This window comes from Oryx dammah, unplaced genomic scaffold (genome assembly GCF_014754425.2).
Source record: "Oryx dammah isolate SB20612 unplaced genomic scaffold, SCBI_Odam_1.1 HiC_scaffold_25, whole genome shotgun sequence".
Lineage (NCBI taxonomy): Eukaryota > Metazoa > Chordata > Mammalia > Artiodactyla > Bovidae > Oryx > Oryx dammah.
In genome coordinates this window covers 85594428-85617461 of record NW_024070209.1, presented here as the reverse complement: position 1 = coordinate 85617461, position 23034 = coordinate 85594428, and the positions used below count along the sequence as shown (strand labels likewise).

The 23034-nt window shown below is 36.2% G+C and overlaps 1 protein-coding gene across 7 annotated transcripts in view; it reads right to left on the bottom strand.

Moving 5' to 3' along the window:
- ROCK2 (Rho associated coiled-coil containing protein kinase 2) overlaps positions 1–23034 on the bottom strand; it is a 133133-nt gene that overhangs the window by 86586 nt on the left and 23513 nt on the right. The gene's annotated exons all lie outside the window — the stretch shown is intronic.

The following is a 23034-nucleotide window of genomic DNA, read 5'->3' as shown; positions in this document are numbered from 1 at the left end:
TTCAATATACTTAAACTCATCTCCCTCATCTTAACCACCAGTGGAAGCTTGGAAGGGTAAAGAAGGAAGCTGAAGGATTGCAGGAAATGAAACAGTAATAAAGAGAGATTTTAAGGATCTGGGTAGGAAGAAAATGTGGGGACAAACACATGCAAAACTTACAAAGGAAACTTGAATTTTTACTTTACTAATTTTAGAAAAACTGCACATATTATGTTTATTTACAAGTAATATTTCATATTTTCAATTTCTGTTAACATGTCAACACTTTGTGAAAATATTCTATAGAGAATGGTGTAGAGGTGTTAACAGTAAGCTATAAATATTTTTAATCACAATGAACATTATCTACACCCCACTGATATCATTAATGCAGATACACTGAAACGAGTGATTCTCTTCAACTGAAAGAAAAATATACATTAAAAATTAATATACAACTTCCAGTCAAGTTGAGACTGTTACATTCACATTTTGACACCCTTCCTCCATCCTCAACCCACAAATTCCCTCTCAAGGATAGCTGAACTACTTTTCATACTAGTATTTTAGCATACTAGGCTATTTATAAGTACCAAAATATCAATATATTTTTGTTGGTATAATTTTGATATTTTAGTAAGTTTAAAATACAAAATCTGAATCACATATTTTTAGATATATCCAGATTTATACTCTGTGTTAACATTTCAAATCAAAAAGGGTACATTCATTTGAAAGGTTCTCTACTACAGGACTTCCAAAAATCTCCACAAAGGAGAAAACATTTAAATTGACAGGCAGAAGCTTCTATTAATAAGAATATTCTCCTCTAGTTCAGACTTTCCCAAGAAACATCATTTGTACACTTCATACTGTCCATATAAGACAAAGAAAACTTTCTTTGAAACAAAACTACAGCTTGACATCAGTAAAAGGACTGAATCCTTGCTTACTTTACAGCCTCCCCAAAAGTCATCACAGAGAGATGGAGTTCCATAAAGAATAAATAAACAGAAAAAAAACTAGAAACAGTTTATAAATATTTCCCCATAATATCTTCCACTAGTGTAGAGTCAGAGCTTTTTCAGCAGTTAGAATACTTGAGCAGTGGCTCAACTCAATGGTAATACTATTTTGTTTTTGTAAACCATATTTTAAAGATCAAATACTATTTCATTTGTACATTAAGGGTTTTTTTTGGTAGCATTTGTTTTTGAATAATACTAATAGGTTAATTTGCTAATAATTTACATCAGAAGATAATGCAGGGGTAAATATGTTTACATTTATACTTCTATATTTATAAATTTCTACACTTGAAACTTATCCTATTTAGTACTATTTTTAAAAAACAAATACTGAATTATTAAAAGATACCAGTATTTTCAGTATATGAAACTGATGCTGAGATCAAGTTGCTGGATTAGCTCAAGACTTGATTAAAACCCTATGTCTATGACCATCCTCATTAAGCAGTTTCATATAAACCTTAGGAGGTAATTTTTTTTTTATTTCAACACTGATTCTTAGAAAGTGATATTAAAACTGAGATAAAGAAACTTTAAAAAATAAAACATATTAAGGAAAAGCCTACAACCAAAACTTCAAAGCAATGAAGAAAATTAACACTATTTGTCTCTTTCCCTACTTTCAAATGCACAGAAATGACAAGAGAGATTTAAAAGTTATAGCCCCACTGAAAGGGAAAAAAAAGCACCATCACCACAAAATATTCAAGAATAAGAAAGAAAAATGCCAAGCAATGAGTAGAAGCTAAAGTTGCAAAGATCTACTGGATTTCAGTGCTGAGAGCAGTAAGACCAAAGACTGAGAATTAAAAGAACCTAATGGACAAAATGTTTCCCCAAGATCGATTACTGGGAAAACAGTAGCTGCAGTGAAAAACCCCAGCTCCAGCTCCTAAAAGACATTAAAAAAAAAAAATCTTACTGCCTAACTTTTATATGAAACTGCATAAGGAGGAAGTTCAGACACAGCTTTCAAATAAATCTTAAACTAAGCCCTCAGAGCTTGCCCACTTCCCAGATCTCCCATATTTCTAATATCTTTAGTTAAAAATATGGGAATCAGCTCCAGTACTGACTTAAATTGTCTGCATGCAGAAAGTCAGCAACAGGAAAAGGCAAGAGAGAAAAGTGATTTATCTTATTGTCTTTCTGAATAAACAGATACAAGTCAACATCCAATCTTTCTCATTACAATTATTATGGCAGAAAAAAATATATGTATAGAACGACCTATTTTCCTAACTTTTCCTGAACACAAATAATAGAATGGGAAAGACTAGAGATCTCTTCAAGAAAATTAGAGATACCAAGGGAACATTTCATGTAAAGATGGGCACAATAAAGGATAGAAACAGTACAGACATAACAGAAGCAGAAGAGATTAAGTGGCAAGAATACACAGAAGAACTGTACAAAAAATATCTTAATGACCTAGATAACCACAACGGTGTGGTCACTCACCTAGAGCCAGACATCCTAGAGTATGAAGTCAAGTGGGCCTTAGGAAGCATTACTACAAACAAAAACAGAGGAGGTGATGGAATTCTAGCTGAACTACTTAAAATCCTAACAGATGATGCTGTTTACGTGCTGCACTCGATATGTCAGTAAATTTGGAAAACTCAGCAGTGGCCATAGGACTAGAAAAGGTCAGTTTTCATTTCAATCCCAAGGAAAAGCAATGCCAAAGAATGTTCAAACTACCGCACAATTGCACTCATCTCACATTCTAGCAAGGTAATGCTCAAAAGCCCTCAAGCTAAGCTTCAACAGTACATGAACTGAGAACTTCTAGATGTACAAGTTGAAATTTAAAGAGAAACCAGAGATCAAACTGCCAACACCCACTGGGTTATAGAAAAAGCAAGGGAATTCCAGAAAAACATCTACTTCTCCTTTACTGACTACGCTGAAGCCTTTGACTGTATGGATCACAATAAACTGTGGAAAACTCTGAAAGAGATGGGAATACCAGACCACCTGACCTGCCTCCTGAGAAACCTGTAAGCAGGTCAAGAAGCAACAGTTAGAATCAGACATGGAACAACGGACTGGTTCCAAATTGGGAAAGGAGTATGATAAGGCTATATATTGTCACCCTGCTTATTTAACTTTTATGCAGAGTATGCCAGGCTGGATGAAGCACAAGCTGGAATCAAGATTGCCGGGAGAAATATCAATAACCTCAGGTATGCAGATGACACCATCCTTACTGCAGAAAGCAAAGAGGAACTAAAGAGCCTCTTGATGAAACAGAAAGAGGAGAGTGAAAAAGCTGGCTTAAAACTCAACATTCAAAAAACTAAGGCCATGGCATCAGGTCCCATCACTTCATGGCAAATAGATGGGGAAACAATGCAAACAGTGAGAGACTTTATTTTCCTGGGCTCCAAAATCACTGTGGACAGTGACTGCTTCCATGAAATTGAAGGATGCTTGTTCCTTAGAAGGAAGGCTATGACAAACCTAGATAGCATAATTAAAAAGCAGAGACATCACTTGACTGACAAAGGTCTGTATAGTCAAAGCTGTGGTTTTTCCAGCAGTCATGTACAGATGTGAGAGCTGGACCGTAAAGAAGGCTGAGTGACCAAAAACTGATGCTTTCAAACTATGGTGCTGGAGAAGACTCTTGAGGGTCCCCTGGACAGCAAGGAGATCAATCCTAAAGGAAATCAACCCTGAATATTCATTGGAAGGACTGATGAGGAAGCTAAACTCCAATACTTTGGCCACCTGATGCCAAGAGCTGACTCACTGGTAAAGACACTGACGCTGGGAAAGATTGAGGGCAGGAGAAAGAGGCAACAGAAGGTGAGATGGTTGGATGGCATCACTGATTCAATGGGCATGAGTTTGAGCAAACTCCAGGAGATGATGAAGGACAGAGTTAGTCTGGTGTGCTGCTGTCCGTGGAGTCACAGAGAGTCAGACACGACTGAGTGATTGGACAACAGCAAGCAGGAATAAGAATCTCTTGTCAATCAATTTAGACACACTAGTATCACTGGTTTAAAAAGAAAATGAAAATTACTTAAAAATACTGAACATAAAATCATCCTTAACTGGAACTCACAAACAGCCATAATCTCTCGTACGCTCAGTGGGGGGCTTCCCTCATAGCTCAGTTGGTAAGGAATCTACCTGCAATGCAGGTGACCCGGGGTTTGATTCCTGGATCAGGAAGATCCCCTGGAGAAGGAAATGGCAACCCACTCCAGTATTCTCGCTTGGAGAATCCTATAGACAGAGGAGCCTGGCAGGCTACAGTCCATGAGACCACAAGAGTTGGACATGACTTAGTGACTAAACCACACCACCACACTCAATGGGAGAAGTTAATGAAACAAACACATATCCGAACTTTATCCTGAGAACCATTTTCCATGGCCAATACCTCTATCTACTTCTACCCCGAGACCCAGAATTATATATGCAAGGACCTACCAAATATCCAATAGACCTCAGAAATCTCCCAAGTTGAGTAAATGTACTCAATGCGAATAAGATGATCCACTGAAGTACAAGAAGAAAATGTTACAATTTTGCATATTTAACCTTAAAATGTTTTTGTTTAACAAGGGCGTTTTCAGCAACATCTCATTCTTTTAGCTTTCATTGAATTGTGACATACCCAGATTACATGTACCCAGATTTTTTTTTTTTTTAATTTACTGGTAGAAAGCAGTACCAAGCAGATTAAAAACCATTCCACTTTGGGGTGGAATGATATACCAAAGTCAAATTGTACAATTTAATTATGTACAATTTATTGTATATCAATTACACCTTAATAAAACTTTTTAAAATGACTATAATGGATATAATTATAGATTTAAGATAATACCAAAATGCAATTTGTACAAACTGAAAAAAAAAAGGCAGTTTAATAACTCACCTACTCCTTATATAAGTAAGCTCTTACTGCCCAAATTATGAGGCTAAAAACAATGCAAGCTAATCATATCACCACCTACAAAGTTAAAAATTATCTAAAGGCTATTTGAAATATGGTGCTACATCCATAATCATTAATGATGAATAATACGTACTGCTATCATCTGAATTTCTGTAACATAAATTATCCCAAATGCAAGTAGAAAATAAGGAAATAATTCAAATACTAAGTAAAATACGTGATTTTTTTCCAGGTTGGTAATGTTTTTAAATGGTAAGCAAGCTTTCTCAAATTAAAACTGAAAGCTTAGCAATATAGGATGACATTAAGAAAAAAGCCAAAAAAATCATGTAGAAATGCCTTACTAAAGTATGAATAAATAGCAGGTTCAAAAACTCTTACACTCATGACATTAAGCTATCTAGTAAGTTTACAAGTGCAGATGAAAAAGCTGAGAAGACATAAATCTCAAGGAAAAAAGCTCAAGCCTCAGGGTTTAAGGCTGCAGATACTCAAATATCTGTGACTGTTGATTATTGCTATTTGAAATATTTTTGGTGGCATTTTAATTAAAATTTGTATAGGTTCTACACAGTCTGTTCCTACTCTATTATTCTCATGAGCCCTGTTAGTTATGGTACATGGTTTCTGCAGAACACAAAGCTTTTCAAGAATTCATATTTCATGTTAATGACAAAAGCAAAGCCACCCCAACTTAAAACCTAAACAACAGGAACATGAAAAAAAAAATCTCTATAATTACTTGCATAATATTTACCTGTGTTCTACCCAGCACTTACCCAATTTTCATTAAACTTAATGATAAATGTTTGAAAGTCTCCTGTATTTAGTTTTAATTAGTTTTTAAACATTATTATTTTTAACTTTTTTACTAAAATAAAAAATAACTTTTTGTTAGTTTCTTTCACATCAGAGAAAAAATTTTCTTTTTTTTAATTCAGACACCACTGGGAAACCCTGGAATTTTTTAATGGCTGAAATGTATGAAAATATGGTAAAAAAAAAAAAAAAAAAACTAAAATCTATTTTCTTGAGAACAAGTGAGAAAAGAAGAAAAACTTTCTGGAAGAAATTCTTGCTATGGAAAGGAGTGTTTTTGAAAAGGATATGTCTGGAAATGGTTCCATCCATATGTGAATTTTACAAATAATAAGATGCTTGGCCTATTAAAAATTTTTTTTCCAACTTTCACATCCATGTTTTTAAAACTTGCAAACATAATTTTCTGACCCAGTTAAAAATGTTCAGCCATGTGTTTAAATATAAATTATTTCTGATTTGTTTTCAACAACTAGCCTCCTATCAGAGAAAACAGAAATTTACTAACCAAATTCCAACAATCAATGAGTAGTGTAACTGGTAGACAAAACTGGAAAATGAGTATTGTGACTTAATAACTGCAGCCACTAATGCGTTGTGCTTCTTCTATTTGTATCCATATATCTTTGTGAAATTTAAAATATCCTGTCATAGTCCTTAAAAACCTAGTAGCAAAATAAATTGAACTTCAAACCCAATCATCAATTCACTGTACCAACATGAAGCCAAAATTTTTTAATGCAATTAAACACTTTTAACTTAGTGAGAAAAGTTTTTGCAGTGTCATAAAATTATCTCACAAATATGCTTACATATTTAGCTTTTACCTTTGAACTCATTTTATGTGTATTTTATAATGTACACAGTATCTTAAAACATGTACACCAATTATAAAGAAAGAATACCTGAAAATATTTCAAAACTACTCTACTGAAGGAACACAAGATTAAAATTTAAAGATGACAAATTCCTTAAATGTCAGGATTTTTTTATTATTCTTAAACATTTTAACATATCCAAAACAATTCATATTTTCTCACTCAAAAGTCATCTACTCTGTTTCTAATAAGCAGTGCCATTTTATGTAAATCTGATTCAGAAATTCTTTTCTTGCTCCCTCACATCAGGTCATTCCGTCTGTATGGCTGATACTACTAGCTTTAAGGTCTCACAGGCGCTCCCTTCTCTGTTCCATTCCCCACTGTGTTTTGCTCAGATTCTGGTTTATTATCTACTAATTAGTTTCCTTGCCTTTAATCACCCACTGCTCCTGCCCCTCTCCAATCTACTACTGAGCAGTCAGTCTTTCTGAAATTTAAATCTGTACCTTTCACGCCCTCCTTAAAATTATTTGACAGCTTACAAATGCTTAGAAAAAAGTCTAAAACCTTTAATTAGCATAGAAAATTCTTTGTCATCTGGGCCCACTAACCTTCTCCAATCTTATTTCCCATTATTCTACTACTTTTCATTCTTATCTGCTCTAGATTTGTACTGTCCAATGTAGAAGCCATTGGCTATGCATGGCCATTGAGCACTTGAAATGTGACAGCCTAAATTGAGATATGCTGTAAATATAAAATACAAACTGGATTTCAAAGACTTAGTACCAAAAAGAGAATGTAAAGTATCTCATTAGTAATTTTTAATATTGATTACATGCTAAAATTATATTTAGGTTATACTGGAATTAATATATTATTAACATTGATTTAATCTTTCTATTTTTAAAATATGGCTACCAGTAAAATTTGGGCTTACCTTATAGTTCAGTTGGGAAAGAATCTGCCTGCAATGCAGAAGACCTAGGTTATATTCCTGGGTTGGGAAGATCCCCTGGAGAAGGAAATGGCAACCCACTCCAGTATTCTTGCCTGGAGAATCTCATGGACAGAGGAGCCTGACAGGCTACAGTCCATGGGGTCACAAGAACTGGACACAACTTGGTGACTAAACCACCACCACCACCAGTAAAACTTAAATTTTGTATTTGGTTCACATTATCTCTATTTGATAACATCACCTAGACCAACAAAGTTTTCACACTGATCTTTCTACCCTCATAAGTTTGCTTATATCAGTCTTTCACCATAGAACATTCAAAACTTCCTAATAACTTGTCAACCATGTACCATGACTGAGTGCTAAGCCTAAGAAAATGTTCTACATGATCATCTCTATTTGCCAAATTTTATCTCTGCTTCAAGACCGGTTCAAACAGTACTTATTTCCATGAAGCCTTCCTCCTGATATGCCAGGATAAAAATTTTCCATCTTCCGAACTTTGACACATCACATGTTCTTCAATGAACATGTCACTTTTTACTTAAAATATTTTTCTATACACTGCTTATCACATCTATTAGCTGTAAATTCTTTAAGTACAGAATTTGTCAAATTCATTTGATTCCTCTAATGTTTCTACCATAAAATTTTACATAGATAGAATATGTTCTCAAATTAAATCAGATATCAAACAAGAGGACTGGTGATACAATTACTTGATATTGCATAAGTTACACTTACTAAAGCAAGAAAGCAAGTATGCATGTTAGTATTATTTACACAATTTACATAATTAAATTATTGAATTACATATAGATATGCAATTCAATTACTGAACTTCTTTTTATGACCAATTTCTTTTACCTTCCTACTCTAGTTGAAACCTTCTTTGTTCCCTTGATGACACTACCTACCATAACAACCTTCCCAAACAGTAGAAGCCTGCAGGTGGGATAAGTGTCCTCTTTGCTCCAAGCAGTCAATCTTACATCACTCTTCCTTTCTGCAAACTCTGAGCTTTGAACCACATCATCAGCCACCCACCACCCCTTCTTGTGAGCATCCCTGCCCACTATCACTAACCCTCAGTCTCTAAAGATTTTAGCTCCTTGCTGACTGTCAGACTCTCTAACACCCTCTAATCCTGTCAAAATTCTTGGTGATGTCATTATACTACTAGATATCCTAACACCTATTGATTCCTGTGGTCTCCTTAACCTAATCATTATCAGTAACTGCAACATCTCATAATTTCAATTTTAAACATCCTACTCATGACTGAAGCAACTTAGCAGCAGCAGTACTCACTGACTACCAGCTTTTTCTAATACTTCAACAACCTTGTGACTCAAGAGGGACCTTCAATCCAGATCCTATCATTTTCCACTGTCTTTCATCCTCCCTACTCTTATCCCATCACTCTCACTTAGAACCTCCAAGGACTTCCATCTCATTGAGGTGAAAGCACACATTCCCTGCTATAAGCTATGAGGCTCTTTATAATTATACTTCACCCACTTAACTGGTTAACTCTCAAGCCTCACCTCCTATTACTTCCATTCTTATTCATTCTACTCCAGCCACACTGGCCTTCTGAAAGTTTCTAAAATTACAGCAAGGGGCCCCGCACAAGGAAGAAGTGGAAACAGAGCAGGGAGGCAGTTCAGCAGCTGCCAGGGCCTTCACAAGAAGGCACACCTCAGCAACATCACAGTTCTGTGGAGGTGGTGAGCTGGTTATATACAAAAGAAAGAGCAAACTAATAACTATATAGTAATAGGAACCAGCTTTTAATTTTTGGAGAAGAGGTGCAAATATGGAATGGGGAAAGAGAAAGAAAACATGGCGTTGAGAGAACTGGAGGCATCAGTGTAAATTCATGATTTTCAATATATAAAGACATATGAAAATATATATGTTGATGCTTGACCTGCCCACTGCAAAGGTCTGAGTCCAGTAGCCATGAGCAATCTCAATAGCCATGAGCCCACCTACCACCCAGAGTCCTGAAACACTCTTCTCCACTAAAAAAAAAAAAAAAAAAAATTAGGGCTCCTCAAAGAAATAGCTGATCCCAGGACTAGAGCAAGAAAATTTTTAGATGAGCCTATAGAACCTTGTGCCAAAAGTAAAAAGACGCATAGGTGATAAAACTGCATAGATCTATACCTACACATTGTATTGATGCAAATATCCTGATTTTGTTAATGTACTACATTTATCTAAGATATAAACATTTGAGGAAATTAGGTGAAGGGTACACAGGACCATTCTGTACTATTTTTGCAACTTCCTGTGAATTTCTAATTACTTCAAGATAAAAGTTTTTTTAAAAAGTTAAGGGAATTCTCTGGCAATCCAAAAGGTAGAACTCCATGCTTCCACTGCAGAGAGCTTGGGCTCTCTGGTAGGGAAACTAAGATCCCACATGCCATACAGCATGGCCAAAAAAAAGTGTAAATAGATATTAATTAATAGATATATCACTGTATAAGTTTAGTTATTAATTAATTCTCTTCCTTACAGTAAAATGCCAACTAATAAAAGGAGGAGGAATACGCAGAAGACAGTTATGCTAACTACTATACTACCACCACCTCTAGAAGGACTACTTGAATCAGAATACCACCCTTTGGCAACCACCATGGTAAAAATTATTTTAGGTGAAAAACATTAGTGATGCTAAAACTAGTAGACCAAATTGGGAATGAAATGTGATTTTATGTGGTTTCAAAGTATCTCCCTACAAAATACTTATTAATTACATGGACCACAAACTTGATAGACAACATCAGTAATCTAGTGGTCAAAGTTAACACTCCCGAATGGGATAAAAACTAACTGTATGCCCCGAAAAAGGATTCATCAAGAAAACAACATCACTTTTGTGAAACTGCAGCCAAAATACGTATCCTGGGTCAAGTCATCAGGAAACATTAGACAACCCAAATTGAAGGACAGTTTACAAAATGAGTAGCTTATAATCTTCAGTATGTGAACAGAATGAAAAGCAAGAGAGACTGAGGAACTGTTCCAAACTGAGGAGACTGGAGAGACATGAGAGCTGGATCCAATGCATGGGCCTGGATTAGAGCCTCTTTCTCTCAAGAACATTATCTGAGCAATTAACAAAACTTGAATGAGGTCTCAGAGCAAAGTGTATACAGTTTTGTTTTGTTTTTAAACTTTGCAGTAGTTTGATATTGTTTCCAAATAAAATTTGATTTTTTTAAATCACATCAAGCCATGTTCCTGATTCCTGGCTTTGGATCTGCTATTTCCTTGTGTCTGGAATGCTCACATCCACGTTTGCCCATGCCCAGCTCTCCTACTTCCATCGGGTCTTTACTTAAAAGGCACCGCTGAAATGATCAACACCCTATATATTCATATCTTCCTCCTATTTTACCTTTTTCCCCTTAACATAAATCAGTATGTTACATACAATTACCTTAAATGTAAACTGATAGCAGGGAGTTATCTATTTTGTTCACTGTTACATTCCAGGCCTAAACCAGGGCTTGACATGTAGTATTAACAGTTGCAAATAAATATTTAGTCAATGACGGAATGTACACAAAGTCCTTGAAACACAAAAGACTTAATAAGATGCAATTACAAAATAAGTTCACTTTCACAGTCTTAGCAAAGGAATACTAAAACAGGCAAAAAGAACTCCACTGTTAATTTTGATAGTTCTGGGATATCCTTTTAAAAAATATGTCTACAGCATAAATGAATGAAATAATGTCCCTGCTCTAAGGAGCTCAGTGAGCAAACCTATTTCCATCAGAAAGCAAAGCTGTAATACTGCAGTGAGCTAATACAGCAAGAAATTATCTGCTAATAGCATGCAAAATGTACAGTATAAACAATCCAAATGCTGACAGATAAGAATTAACTATCAGACGACTGGAAAATACAGCTACATAGAGAAATCAAGTTTTCTCTTAGGAGAAAGAGAGACAGTGAACTCATATTCAAAGAAAGTCAATGGTGGGAAGTAAGAGACATATATAAGAAAAGGTCTCTTGATATTTTACTATCACATTTCTTTGAAAACTTATCAAGACTATAACTAAGCTAACCAAAATGATCTCAATTAGTTTACAGTATTATAAAACATACTAAATCATTTGTATTTAAGAAAAAATACAATCCAAAAATCTACAAAATGATCTTATGGTTTCTAGATACAAAGTGGTCAAATCAGTAACATCTCATTTTATAAATGCTTTTATCTCCTATGCCAAGGTAACACAGCTGACCTTCCTTTCTTGAATAATTGTCAAAAAAATGACAGACAATATTATCTTAAACATATCTGAATCTAAGCCAATACTTCTAAAAATGAAACACATACAAAACTGTATGCACATATAAAACAACACGTGCATGTAACATAAGCACGTATTCATAAATACGGTTTGATAATCATTAAATGAGCTACATACATGACCCTCATTCACCTTATAAACAGTGGATGAAATCCAAACATATAAATCCAATTCTAATTTCCAGCAGAAACAGTATTACAAATTAGGGTTCTCTACCCGAAACCTATTTCAATCCTTCTCCTTACCAACTGCCAAAAAACAATAAAATGTAAACACAAAAAAGTAGCTTAACATTACTAAGCATGAAAGAAATCATTTAGTATTAAAGCTGTGTCAATATTTTTTGAGGTATTTTATGAATGGGCAGAACTAAATAAAATAAAAGTCAAACTAACAAGTATTGGTTATGTTTTACTTCTTCTAACTTAGTCTCTGTGTGTGTGTGTGTGCTCAGTCATGTCTATTATGTTAATCTGATCACAAAATCCAGGGAGTTTTTTTTTAAGAGATGTAGCATTACTACAGAGAAGGCAATGGCACCCCACTCCAGTACTCTTGCCTGGAAAATCCCATGGATGGAAGAGGCTGGTGGGCTGCAGTCCATGTGGTCACTGAGGGTCGGACACGACTGAGTGACATCACTTTCACTTTTCACTTTCATGCATTGGAGAAGGAAATGGCAACCCACTCCAGTGTTCTTGCCTGGAGAATCCCAGGGACTGGGGAGCCTGGTGGGCTGCCGTCTATAGGGTCGCAGAGTCGGACACCACTGAAGCAACTTAGCAGCAGCAGCAGCAGCGTTACTACATTGGTGCTACCTTGTGTTTTCACTGACTGCAACCTTCAGGAAATATTAAAAATGAGTTTGGCCATTACCATAAAGTCTTATTTATTATAAAAAAATTTTAAGGTTAAAGTTGGATTTGGAATCAAAAGTTAAGCACATTTTAAGAAAGAGTCCTGTACTTACTGTGCTCAGTCATATGGTTCAGACTTCACAACCGCCAACGTTACCACAGTATACGCAACACTGAGAGAGTACTGAGCACGCGCAAGTCACTGAGTCCTAGATGAATTCTCAATTCAAAAGGCTGTATAAAGGGCACCACACTGCCAGCATGATTACCGTAAAATATTCCATTTTGTATTCTTAACAATACAAAACAATGTTTTGTATCTTTACACATTCAACATTCCAACTTACTATAAATCCATGCTTTATGGCCAAATTGGTAAAAATATAAGTTCTACTGAAGCAAGAATTATAGGTTGTATATAACAGAGAGAATGATCACAAGTTCTACTGACAATTATTTTAAGTTACACTACACACTGGAAGAGACCCTGATGCTAGGAAAGATTGAGGGCAGGAAGAGGGCACAACAGAGGATAACTTGGTTAGATGGCGTTACCAACTCAATGCACAGAAGCTTGAGCAAACTCTGGGAGACAGTGGAGGACAGGGAAGCCTGGCATGCTGCAGTTCATGGGATCACAAACAGTCAGACATGACTTAGTGACTCAACAACAACAAAATTACTTTTCTAGAATCTTGATCCACATAATTGATACACACTAAATCTCATTGTTTTTAGCATAAACACAGAAAGGAGGATTCTACCTCTATGAGGGAGATCTACCTGTTGGAAGAGTCCAAATATACTCAGGACAATGAATCTATTTTGTCCCATATCTGAAACTGTATCTTAGAGTTAACCAACAATAAATTTAGATCCCTATCTATAATAACTTACTCCTTTCTCAACTGGCTCTGAAGAATAACTGTAACATACCAAACCCCTAAAATTCCAATATATGGTACACTGAAGGGAGACTCTTTAAAGAAACATGAAATTTGTAGACAATGTAACAGGGAGATTTCTACCTCCACCAACTATAGACTTAACATTTTAAGCCAGTCCTACCACTGAGACTAACAATGCAGAGAAGAGAAGGAGGCACAAGGAGGGGTGAGCCTAAATTTGAGTTACAAAGCTATAACTCAAAAGTTAAAAAGCTGAAGAGAGCTTCCAGCACTCTCATGGGACTGGAAACAGAAATTAAAGTTTTAGACTCACAAAGAATAAGAAGCCCAACCTAGAAATAAATAAGGGGGAAAAAAAGCAGAAAAAAAGCAACCCTCAAAAGATTGAAAATCTTTCTCAGTTCAATCACTAAATAGATTAAAGTGATCTGCCTCAATCCTAACTGATCAACAGGAAAAAACAAAATCCCCTCTGAAGAAAGATAACACTATCTAATTATCTAAGCAGATGTTTATACACAATGTCCAGCAGTCAGTCAAGCATTAGGAGTTATACAAGAAGATAAACTATCATAAAACTGAGAAATATTTTTTAAAATCAGATCCACAAAACTCCAGAAACTTAACACAGCCTTCAAAATCACCATAGGAACAAAGTTCTATCTGTGAACTAGGCAACACTATATAATGACTTCTGAAAATGTCCTCAAAGTACAGAGAGAAAACTTTCATCAAAATATAGGAAGGCTTATATGTAGAGGTGAATGATCTGACTTTTCTAAACAACCTCTGCTAAAAATCCAAATGAATAATTACATTATTAAATGACACATATCTAAAATAATAAGAATCACACAAGTACCTTGTTCAGGTGACAATCTCATTATCAGCATTTCAGATGCTCAACAGAGGTTCTACTTCTGTGCTGTCCAATACGTAGCCCCTAGCCACATGTGACCACTGAGCACTTGAAATAGGGCTAATGCAACTGAGGAAATGAACTTATTTTAATTAATTTAATTAACTTAGTCACATGTGGCTAGTGGCTACTCTATTGGGCAGAGGCATATTTGGACACAATTCTAAGGCAGCGCTCTTAAAACTACAATTACCCTCAGCTGTTAGCACTCAAACTTGAAAAGCTGGAAAAATAGATAAGTACTTTATCACAAAAGAGAGAAGGTAAAGAAGAAAAACAACAACTTACACATATCCAATATCAGAGGTTGGTGAAAGCAGAGGGCAAATGAAATATACACAACATTTGCATACATAATATTATCAATCTTAAACAATTTTCCTTACTAAATTTATATCCACACTTCATCAACTACTAAAGAGAAAAATTATGCCAGATTCATAAAATGATAAAAGCAGCATTAAGAACGTCTACGGAATGGTGAACATGTGACCAGCTGGGAATGGCAAATTCTTCCATACTTTTTAATTTCCTGTACTCCAAAAAAGGAAAGATTCAACAAACGAAAAGGTTATACCAACAAGCACTTATTCTCAATAGGTCTGGCATCTGTCTCTTCCACCAGTGAATTTCTTTTTCAGGTATACAATCAGCCTTTATTTCACTTAAGAGATAACAAGTAAACCAAGTTCTAGAATACTCAGGCTTTAAAAATATGTTTCATAATAGATTCCAAAAGTTAAATTTAAGAAGTAAATGTTGTACGTGATCATGTATTTTAAGTAATTCTTGGCACTCTTACACTCCTAGGATATGATGTTTGTCCCGTGACTGCTTTCATTTCATCACTGAACAGACAAGGCTAAAACAAGAGAATGAAAACCAAAAACGCATAGAAATTTCTCAAGCTAAGAGATTAAGAATAAACTAGAAGAGTCAATCTTAAATAACTAATTTAAGGCTGCTGCTGCTGCTGCTTACTCGCTTCAGTTGTGTCCAACTCTGTGTGACCCCATGGATTACAGCCTGCCAGGCTCCTCTGTCCATGGAATTCTGTAGGCAAGAGTACTGGAGTGGGTTGCCATGCCCTCCTCCAGGGGCTCTTCCCAACCTAGGCATCGAATCCTGGTCTCCTGAATTGTAGGCAGATTTTTACAGGCGAGCCACCAGGGAAGCCCTAATTTAAGGCTGAAGTGAAGTGAAAGCCGTGTCCAACTCAGCGATCCCGTAGACTATACAGTCCATGGACTTCTCCCGGCCAGAATACTGGAGTGGGTAGCCTTTCCCTTCTCCAGGGGATCTTCCCAACCCAGGGACTGAACCCAGGTCTCTCGCATTACAGGCGGATTCTTTATCACTGAACCACAAGGGAAGCCCAATTTAAGGCTGCTGCTGCTGCTAAGTTGCTTCAGGTGTCCAACTCTGTGCGACCCCATAGGCAGCAGCCCACCAGGCTCCACTGTCCCTGGGATTCTCCAGGCAAGAACACTGGAGTGGGTTGCCATTGCCTTCTCCAACGCATGAAAGTGAAAAGTGAAAGTGAAGTCGCTCAGTCATGTCTGCCTCTTCGAGACCCCATGGACTGCAGCCCACCAGGCTCCTCCATCCACGGGATTTTTCAGGCAAGAGTACTGCAGTGGGGTGCCATTGCCTTCTCTGCAATGTTCTTTATCAGTTAAAGATTTAGTTCTAGGCAATTTAAGGCTAACCCTGCCTAAAACTAAATCTTTAACTGATAAAGAACACTAGAATAGTCAAACAATTTAGGCAAAGCCTAGGTTGAGATCTTCAGAATAATCATCATCTATGATACAAGCCTTAAGGTTGAATTACCACTACTGGCTCAGTGGTAAAGAATCCACGGGCAATGTAGGAGATGTGAGTTCAATCCTTGGGTCAGGAAGATCCCCTGGAGAAGGAAATGGCAACTCACTCCAGTATTCTTCCCTGGGAAATCCCACAGACAGAGGAGCCTGGCAGGCTAGAGTCCACGGCCTTGCAAAGAATAGAAACAACAATAAGGATCTGAGATAGTTTTCATCTTTACAGATTCAGCAGAGTTTAATTTCCAATTCTTCATTAATAAACAAACAACACTGGTACCCCCAAAGTTAGATTAATTTACCAGCCAGAAGTTGCCTCAAAAATAAAGATTTAAAACAAAGGTGCTAGAAAAGCATAGCTCACTGAAAAAAAGTGATTTTGGAGCCAGACAGACTTGAAATGAAATATGAACTCTAAAACTACTACCAACTTATATAACTTCTCTAAAACTCAATAGCATAGACAAACAGGTAATGAACACTGCGGTACTGTTGTGAAAAAGACATGAAGGAAATGAAAGAAATGATGTCCGTAAAACATAAGACATATAACATAAAAGGCACTCTAACAAGGATAACTATTAATTTTTTAAAAACCAATCAAACTGCTCTTCCTTACACATTTCTAAGCAATTCAGAAGCAAGGAAATTTATTTCCTTGGCAATATTAAGGAAATGTGGGAAGTTTTAAGTATCTTATCAGTTCGAATTGGGCTCAGCTGCAAGTGATAGAAAACTCCCCTTAGTGCCATCCTTTCTGCCTCAAAGCAGTTACAGGTCAATGATTATCAGGGACCCAGGTTTCTCTGCTTTGTTACTATCAACCTCAATACACGGCTTCCACATCATGATGGGGGAAAGCAAGCACCAACATGAGCCATTAGAAACAAATGACAAGAAAAGGATACATAAGCAGCTCCCTGTAAGGATTCTTCCTTAATACAACTCACAAATCCCTTATGCTCACATTCTGTAAGCCTCCACTTATGCAGCCAATCACACACCACAACCAAAACTGCTAAATATATATATTTTTTGAGATATATATTTTTAGGACATATATATGTTAAAATATACATATGTGTATGTAGATGTGTGTACATATATATAGTCTTTATTTCATTCAGTTCAAACCAAGTAAATCTCAGGGGTTTTTCCCAATACAGAAGCAGAATATAATAGATATTTGGGCCAATAAGAGTCTCTGCCATAATTTATCTACTTTTTTAATATTCTTTACCACCACACCAAGTTCCTTCAATAGCACTCTCTCATGGTGCAGTTATAATTAATCGGATTAAATCTCATCTTAAATAATTAACATTTAAAGAAAACCAACATTAAACCTCTGATGAGATAATGAGGAAAACAACAGAAACAGTTCTGCCATGTGCAAGCACTGTGATAACTCTTCACATAAACTATGACATATCATAAAATTTATATCATACAGGTCTTACCATAGTCTGATAATGGATTTTTATCTAACATTTAGGGGATTAAGTTAAAATATCTACAACCTTCACTTTTAGCCAAGATGGAATAACAAAGACTGGATTTACCCACCTACCCTACCACTCACCTAAAGAACCAGGAAAAATAGTGAAATAACAATTTTCAAGACACTGGATAAAAATGAAGGACAGTGATCCCTGAGAGAGATGAAATCAAGTGAGCTCTAAGATGGATGCAAAAGATGAGGAAAAAGTGGAAACAGTGACAGATATCATTTTCTTGGGCTCCAGAATCACTGTGGATGGTGACTGTATCCACGATATTAGATATGTGCTCCTTAGAAGAAAAGCTATGACAAACCTAGACAGCATATTAATTGTAGAGACATCACTTTGCTGACAATGTCCAGGATACAGTCAAAGCTATGGTTTTTCCAGTAGTCATGTATGGATGTGAGAGGTGGACCATAAAGAAGGCTGAGCGCCAAAGAATTGATGCTTTCAAACTGTGGTGCTGGAGAAGATTCTTGAGAGTCCCCTGAAAATCAAGGAGATCAACCCTGAATATTCACTGGAAGGACTGATGCGGAAGCTGAAGCTCCAATACTTTGGCCACATGATACAAAGAGCCGATTCACTGGGAAAGACCCTGATGCTGGGAAAGACTGAGGGCAGGAAGAGAAGGGGTGACAGAAGATGAGATGGTTGGATGGCGTCACCAACTCTATGGACATGAGCTTGAGACAGGGAAGCCTGGCATGCTACAGTTCACGGGATCATAAAGAGCTGGACACAGCTTCACGACTGAACAATAACAATAAGACAGTTACAGTTTACCACCTAAAGACAGTTACCGGTTGCCCAATTCTGGAGAAAGAACCAAAGCTGAGTTTAGCAGCCACCTTGGTTTGAGGAGATTAGAGCCAGGCACATGTAAAATATTAAAAAGACATAAATCAAAAATCCAGAGGTAAAAAATACCATGTGTGAGATGAAAAATACACTGAATAGGACTAACAGGAGATCCTAAATTGCAGAATAAATGACAAGGGAACCTGAAGACACAGCCACAGAAATTATCCAAAATAAGACTCAGAAGGGAAAAGAGATTAAAAAAAAAATAGACTATCGATAAGTTGTGGGTCAACATGAAGTAACCTTAAGATACACTTACTATACATCAGAGAAGGAAAAAGAAGAGATGGGGGGGGGGGGGGGGCCGGGGCGGGGAAATATGTGAAAAATTCTTCAAAGGCTGGAAATTCTCTATATTTGATGAAAACCAAAAACTGTAATGGATCAAGACAAAAGCAAGAAACATAAAGAAACTACAGGGACTTTCCTGGTGGTCTAGCAGTTAAGAGTCTGTGTTTCCACTGCAGGAAGCAAGAGTTCAACTATCGGTCGAGCAGCTAAATCCCACATGCCTCCCAGTGCAGCCAAAAAAAAACAACAAAAAACTACTGCCAGGCATATCATAATCAGGTTAATTGAAACTCTTTTATCTTTTCAGGAGGAACCCTACTACATTATGAACAGAGGAATAGTGTAAGTCAGAAGACAGCAGAGCAGCATTTCTAAGTTACCAAAACAAAAAGGTATCAACCTAGGGATACGACACATAGCAAAAATTAAGATGTCACTTAAAAAAAATGAAAATATAATTTATCAAACTTCATTTGGCAGTAAAAGCGGTATTTAAAGAGAAATTTATACCAGCAAATGAAAATTTTGGTCAAGAAAAGATCTAAATTCAGTAACTTAAGGTCCCTTAGGAAAACTAGAGAAAGAAGAACAATTTAAGCCTACAAGCAGAAGAAAATAAAAAGCAGAGAAGACTCTCACGTTCATTAGGATGGCCACTATCAAAAAACCACAAAACAATTAAATGTTGGCAGGACGTGGAGACACTGGAACCCTTGTTCACTGTTGGTGGGAATGTAAAATGGTATGGCCACTATGGAAAACAGTATGAAGGTTTCTCAAAAAAAAATCAAAAATAGAATCATCATACTATATGATCCAGCAATTTTACTTCTGCGTTTTACTGAAAAGAACTGAAAGCAGGGTCTCCAAGAGGTATCTGTATACCACTGTTCATAGCAGCATTATTCACCATAACTGAGAAGTAGAAGCAACCCAAGTTTCCAACTATCAATACAAATGAATGGATAAACAAAATGCAGTGTATACATAATGGAGTATTATTCAGCCTTGAAAAAGGAAATTCTAACATATGCTAAAGTATGAACAAACCTTGAGAGTATAATGCTAAGTGAAATTAACCAGTCACAAAAAATACAATTCTACTTATATCAGGTACCTAGAACAGTCAAATTTATAGAGACAGAAAGTAGAAGGGTGGTTGCCAGAGGCTAAGGGGAGGAAATAGGGAATTGTTTTTTAGAGTATGGAGTTTCAGTTTTGCAAGATGAAAAAAGTTATGGATCTTGGTTGCAAATCAATGTGAATGTGCTTAACACTACTGAACTGTATATTTAGAAATGGTCAAAATGTTAGATTGTATGCTATTCATTTTTTTTTAACCACAATAGTAAATAAACAAACCTGGTATTCGTTGAAGGCTGACATGTCTGTCACTATTTGCTTTTGATTCCTTCATTTAAACTTACAACCTTATACAGTAGTATTATTACCCCCATTTTACTGAGAGGAAACTAAGTTTAAAAGTTAAGTAACTCATAAGGCAATACAGCAAAGACAAGAAATAGACCCAAACAGGACTCCAGAGCCTGACTCCCTAAATACTATGTTATACTGCATTTGTTAAATGCCTATCACATTTACGAAGGAAGTGTTTTCAAAAGAAACATTCATAATAAATATACAGGGGAGAGCTCCTGACTAAAAGAGTTTGTGTGCTTTGACAACAAAGCATGATACTTTTAAATTTAAGATTATATACACAATGGAACACTTCCATGTTTATATTCCAAACAATATTATTTCACTACGTGTTGGCTGCTATGCAACAATGCCTCTAAAATACATATCATCAATATTTTTAGTTGTTTACATAAAAGACCACGCATTTTGGTGGTCCTATAAATTTTTACACACACATACACAAAGGTATGACTAGGTCTTTTGATTTGCTTAACCAAATGTCACTATTTTTTTTAAACAATCTTCCAACAATCCTCTCTTCAAAATTTTAATTTCCTAATTAACTTACACAGTACCAACTATCTTTATATGTGAAAGTCTTGTTATACATTGAGAATTAGACAGTTTTACTCAAATATCCTAATACAATATAATGAAAACGATATAGGTCGGGGTGGGGGGGAGGGAAATCCCACTCAAAAAGGTTAAAACGTGCTTTCTTTTTTATTTAAAAATATCTGCTATGTTGGCTTTTTAAATTTCCTCAATGAAACACATTTTATCTTGGAAGAAAAAGATTTTAGCCAAACTTCACAAGCCAAAGCTTTGTGCCCTGGCTAAGTGCTTATTTTTCATTCAGAAATATAATACCGCCATTCCAAAGGCCTACACACATTACCCACTACCACTTAAGGAAGAGGAAGATTATCCTCCTATGGTGTGAGATGCCTTGTAGCCCAACCAAAGAATCTGGAGCCATTCGGCAGAATCCCAACTCCTCTACTTAAAAGCAGTGTGGTCTCAGACAAGTTATTTAACCCTTCCTTCCTTCAGTGTCCTCATCACTAAGATCAAGAAAATCACATTATTTGTTTCACAGAGCTGTAGGGAGGACCAAATGAGTTAATACACATAAAAGTGCCAGGGATCATGTATACATTAAGCATATGCTATTCTTACTATCACCAATGTTATGGTCACTATCATTATCATCTTGCAACATGCAAATCAAGTCCCTCTTTCTTCATAAACCTTTTCTACTATTTCCAAAGTCCAGTGACTGCTGCTGCTGCTAAGTCGCTTCAGTCATGCCCGACTCTGTGCAACCCCACAGACGGCAGCCCACCAAGCTCCCCCATCCCTGGGATTCTCCAGGCAAGAACACTGGAGTGGGTTGCCATTTCCTTCTCCAATGCATGAAAATGAAAAGTCAAAGTGAAGTCACTCAGTCGTTCCCGACTCTTAGTGACCCCATGGACTGCAGCCTACCAGGCTCCTCCATCCATGGGATTTTCCAGGCAAGAGTACTGGAGTGGGGTGCCATTGCCTTCTCCACCAGTGACTGCTACCCTTTCTTAATTCATGCTGTTCAAAATAGCAAGTAAGGCACTATTTTATATTATTGCATTTACTGTTCTTCAAATAATCATTTAACTTTCCATTGGACAATAAGCTTTATCTTCACAAATAATACTCTGTAACTTCTTGGGAATTACCTGGTCTGTGTCTGAAATAGCATCTTATACGAGATAGAAAAAAACTTTTTAACTGCTAATTTTATCATTATAGGATACCACAGTTGTGAAGAGCTCCTTTCCTCTCTCCTGAGCTATGCATTCCATTTCCTCCCTAGCTTGGTCAAATGATCAGGGGACAATATCTACACTAACACCACTAGGTTTTAAAATATTGTAATTTCTTAATCATTATCACCTCTCCTTAATTTTGCTATCCAAACATAAATAAAAGACAGATACTTCAATCACCTCCTTTAAAGACATCATTACCATTTTCATCTGTATCCCAGTCAGACCTATAATAGAAAATTTAAGGCTATCTCAATTGAAATACATCATTTAGGACTCTGAAGTCTGACAGCAAACCAATCAGAGAGAGTAACAATAGTCCTCCTTACAGTAATCCTTTGCAATCTTAAGATTTACTAATATGCAGAATTCTACACATATCCATATTCAAGTGTTCCAGAAAACCTTTAAAAGGTATATAAATAACAAGTGATCATTAGATAATTCACTGTTCTGGAATTATCCATCCTACTGTAGCCCTCCAGGAAGTGTGGATCATACAGAATTAAGTGTGCTCTCCACTTACAGACAAAAAACCAAACTGACTACTCTTCTGAAAAAGATCAACCCAAACCAAAGGGGACTTTAGGGTAAGTTAACCATCACTGATTTTTAAATATTCTGAAATTTTAAATCCTTTTAATGTTAAGACATTTAACATGAATATTATTTTTCTAGATATCCAGCTTGTCTAAAAATAACAGCTACCAATTTCTTATACAGAGCTTTAAGTTTTACTTAAGAACACTACCTCAGAACTCTAAAAACAG